The 4602-nt window shown below is 33.6% G+C and overlaps 1 pseudogene; it reads right to left on the bottom strand.

Moving 5' to 3' along the window:
- Positions 1–1319: 1319 nt before the first annotated feature.
- Positions 1320–3149, bottom strand: LOC128158238 (uncharacterized; annotated as a pseudogene).
- Between the last annotated feature and the right edge of the window lie 1453 nt (positions 3150–4602).

Here is a 4602-nt window from a genome sequence, read left to right as displayed (position 1 = left end):
ATATTTCTAAGTTTGAAAATAGATCAATTGTGCTGGTGTAAATATTTAAAAGTCTATAACTTTTTGAGATAACTAGACTTTGACCCGTGGGTGCACGGGTTGACATTGCATATTATGTCGGACATTTATGAAAAAAATACATCAACACACCGTATTGTTGACATTTACATAACTAAGCTTTAAGCCTACAATAATGCTATTAATTTCACTACACTCTGCTTCTTTAGAATAATATAACTGTGTCTCGGAACAGGCCTTCACCACAGTTAATATTCCTCCCATTTACCCATTATGAAGCAAAAGATTGCAGAATCGCTCCAAAACGATTTTGTGGAAAATTAATGAAGCATTGAAAATAACAGTCAAATTATTCATAAACATTAGGAGCTCTCGGGATTTTTCATATTTAACGCACTGTTAGAGTTATCTCCCGTATTTTCTTTCATGAAAAGAATATATAGCAAATTTTCAATGAAATTTTACACTTATTTGTATTATCGTTTCTGAGTTTATCATGCAAATGTGATAATGTGGAAACATAAAATAAAGAGCCTCAATTGAGTCAGCGTGAAAGTAATCCGCATGCGCAAGATTGTAAAATCCGAAAAATTCAGATGACTTCCGGGTTTTTTAAAAGAATTTTCATTGATTATCAGTTAACGAAGCTTGATCGAGAAGAAATAAAAACAAATTGGTAGTCTTCAAGTACCACTGATGTTTAAAATATATCAAACAAAAGACAGTACTCTTCTGATTTCTCGGTATTAAAACCCAAAGATTCGAGTCCATTATTTAAATAAAGTAGTATAGAGTTGTCTATCGAAAATTATTGGTTCTTTAAAATGGACTTAGCAGCTTTAAACGAACCGTCCAAATTTACTTAACCAATTTGATAAGTTCATATGAACGTATCATAAATAATATCAAATCCATTCGTTAATGAAAGAATTTTCGCGACAAATTTTCTGGCAACATATATCTTAAATAGCAGAAGCGAACTAGATCTAATTGTTATGTTAATATGGTTGTTCCGTGTATGTTTCATATCCTTGACAAGAAGGTTACATGTATATACATGCATATATCATGACTAAAAAACAATAAACAATTCTTCATAAAAGACATCAATATGAATATATATTTCAGCATTAAATGCTTAAATAATACAAATATATTTGTAACTTTGTATAAGACTAAGCAAAATGTCTCTGAAATCTACTTCCGCTGACATGCCGCTTGTCAATTTACCTCACAAGGTACAATAGCTGTATATTACATTCAAACAATGCTGAAATGCCCTTTCTCCATTTACTAGTAATGGAATAAGATTAGAGAATTATTTTTTTTTATTGAAATGTTATAAATAAAAAGAACTTGTGAAGTCATCAATATAAGGAAGGTAAAGTTTAGAGAATGAAATTCAATATATACAGGAAAAGACCACTTTTGATTGATGAAAATCACATTTTTAAATTTGATGATGTCTACTTTAAATATTTGAATTTCTTTACATTTCCTTTGTAAAGCTCACACACAAATAAATTGTCATTATTGTCCACACATAACCCAAATGGATCCTCCAGATCACAGTTATCAATGTATCGGAGAAACTGTCCATTCTCATCCAGAATGTGGATACAATGGTTGTCTTTATCTGCTGTCAGGATACGACTCTGACTGTCCGTTGTGATACCCCCAGATCTAAATGGTTTGTTCTTGGTAACTGATGGATGACCGGAGTATCTCCATTTGAGTTTCCCGTCCTGATTTACCACTCCACTGCACCAGCCTCACAGTCAGCTACACAGATGTCATGGTTTCTGTTCTCAGAGATGTATTTTATTGAACCATTCTCTGAGTATAACGGTTTACCTTCATTATCAAATTGAATTGTTTGTTTCTCGGTGGATCCTGAGTAACGGACAGCTTTGGATTGAGTTTCATCATCACTGTACATGGTGACCAGGAGACCACCATTAGAGGTGACAAATAGGTTAAAGGGCTTCCATCCCTTTAATCTGATCAACTCTTCTGTGTGGCTACTCTTTACTTTATACACTGTTCTTGTTGTACTATCTGAGTACAGTAGATTCCCAATACAGTCTTCAGATATATCACCGGGCGGCCAAAAACCTGATTTTGTATGGATTGTGTGAAGTGTTGAACCTTTGATATTTAAGCAATTGATATCATTGGCCAATCCACTCGTCCATATCATGTCTTTGCTTACACATGTTACGTTACGTAGTTTTTCATGCCCAGTCTGTATTGTGGCAACAAGCTCCGGTTCATCGAGTAGTTCTCTGACTGAAGTGTACGGTTGGTTTTTTTTACATATTTTCTTCTGTAACTGTAGATAATGGGGTGATCTGTCCAAACAAAGTATATAGCTTCTCCTGGTCTATTGGTTTTGGAATGAATGTTGGCAGTGATACCTGAACCTTGGGTGGAAGCTTGCTAAACTCTCTGATCTTAGAGCTGTATTCAATGATAGGAGATACTTCAGTGGACTCCTCAATTTTCCTTAAGGCGTGCAGTGTTTCTTTTATGAGAGACTGTATCTGTTTGATATCATTCAAATGTTTCTGTAAAAGTTCTTTGTGTTTTACTTTTATCTCACTGATTTCAGTTTTCATTTTGTTGACAATGATGTCAATTTCTCTGTGCCATTGATCCCCTTGTTTCGACATTGTTGTTGTAAGTTTATCATATCGTCCATCAAGGTTGGCAAGCTGATTTTCTAAGTCGAGTGCAATTTCTTCATATGTAGGGGAAATATGATTTTCTAGCTCTTTTGTATCTTTTTTAATATCATATTTCTTTGTCTTGTAAACTTCTGTAACTTCTACGAAGTTATGTCCCTTGTGCTGTTATGATTCCATGCAGGAAGGGCAAACAAAGATATTGTTGCAATCCTTGCACTGGAATTCACAATTTCTGTGTGGATGTGTTTCACATTTCGAATGAATAAGGGTTGATCTTCGTTTCTGGAAAGGAACTATTTTATGTTTGTCATATTCATCTAATATATGATCTATTATACAGGGTTTACATAGGTTGACATGACAAAAGTCACAGTAGCTGTGTATTTTGGCGGTCTCACAAAGGTCACATCGGTACACATCCTAAGCACTAGAATGAGGATCCATAGCTGTTCTATAAAAAAATAAATTAAAGACTGTTTATTAATAAAGATAAAAGATTTCACATATGTAGTAAGAGTGATTACTAGAAATTGAGGTGGTTATTAAAACGAATTTTTGAATTTTTGTTTTTGAATTCATCTACTACACCCCTTTCCCTACAGGAATCGTCAATTTAATCAATTTGTTTCTCATTCAGAACCATTTTAACAAGAGCTTGGACTTTGGGTAGTTGGTGTCAAACAGCAATGTGACGGAGGCCTGTCTATTTCATTGTAAACTACTCAGCCATTCTTTGAAATCATCAAGATTTGTCTTGCTTTTAAGCTAAGACTACGCAATGGTGAATATTTAACTCGAAACCAGCGTCATTTTTAGCTTGTTTGGTTCTATTTACAACAAATTGATAAAAATTGCCGACTCCTTCTCTTTCCCCTTTAAGATTTTTTTCTTATTCAGTCGGACATTGATACAAATTATGGAGCATTTTTCAACACAGCTGTCTCACTCTATAAATCATTAATTTTTAATAAATCAAGTTGACAAAGTTGCGTTTGATAAACTAGTTTACTAAACATTATATTATTCAAAACGAAAGTAGCAATAAAATTTCTAATGTAGGAATTGGAAATAAATGCTAAATAGCTAGCAACTTATGTGTTGATTAAAATGCAAATATAGATAGGTAACAAACCTTATTACCAAGAATTTACACAATTATAACTGTCTGTATGCGTTCCCAATGCAAAACATGACTGATCATCTTCTGGTGACCACCTGATCAGAAATGAAAAGAAAAGAAATCAGAGTTATTTCCCTTTCGTCACTATCGCCTCTTGTCTGGCAGTTTGTAGCCCCATTGGCGGATCAAGGGGGAAGGGTGTACGGGGGGGGGGGTGTTAACCCCCCCCCCCTTTCTCTTGGCCAATTGATTTTGTTAACATGTAAATGCTTATTTAAGGCACATTTTTTCGTCCATTCTCCAAATACTACTGTAACAGTTATTTAAAGCAAATGCTTTAGGAATTGCTTATTTAAAACAACGGAGCTTAATATAAAACCATATACATGTAAATATTTTTTATTGAAATAAAGCAGTCTTCTTCACATTTAGTGTTTATTTCTATGAGTAAGCATGTGTAAATTAAACATTTTTTTAAAGCAGTATCGTCAAAAGACATAGTTTAATTCATAGGCTCTATGTTTTTCTTTTTTATTTCTTAGGAAAATCTATTGTAGTTTATAGAGTTCTGAACTGACAAGCCAGAAATCTACACTATCGAGTAATCACGTATGAATACATACACGCATTCGTTTTAACTTTAAAAGCTCCTTTTAGCATTGTTAAGCTAATTAAATGTCAGTTATACATTTAGTAGCTATAATTAAAAAAACGGCAATGAAATCTATCTTCATACCCACAGGACTGGCCTTAATGTAAGGCAAATATGTTTGGATA

The sequence above is a fragment of the Crassostrea angulata genome, chromosome 8, assembly GCF_025612915.1.
Source record: "Crassostrea angulata isolate pt1a10 chromosome 8, ASM2561291v2, whole genome shotgun sequence".
In the NCBI taxonomy this organism is placed as follows: Eukaryota; Metazoa; Mollusca; class Bivalvia; order Ostreida; family Ostreidae; genus Magallana; species Magallana angulata.
This window is presented reverse-complemented; position numbering and strand designations above follow the sequence as displayed.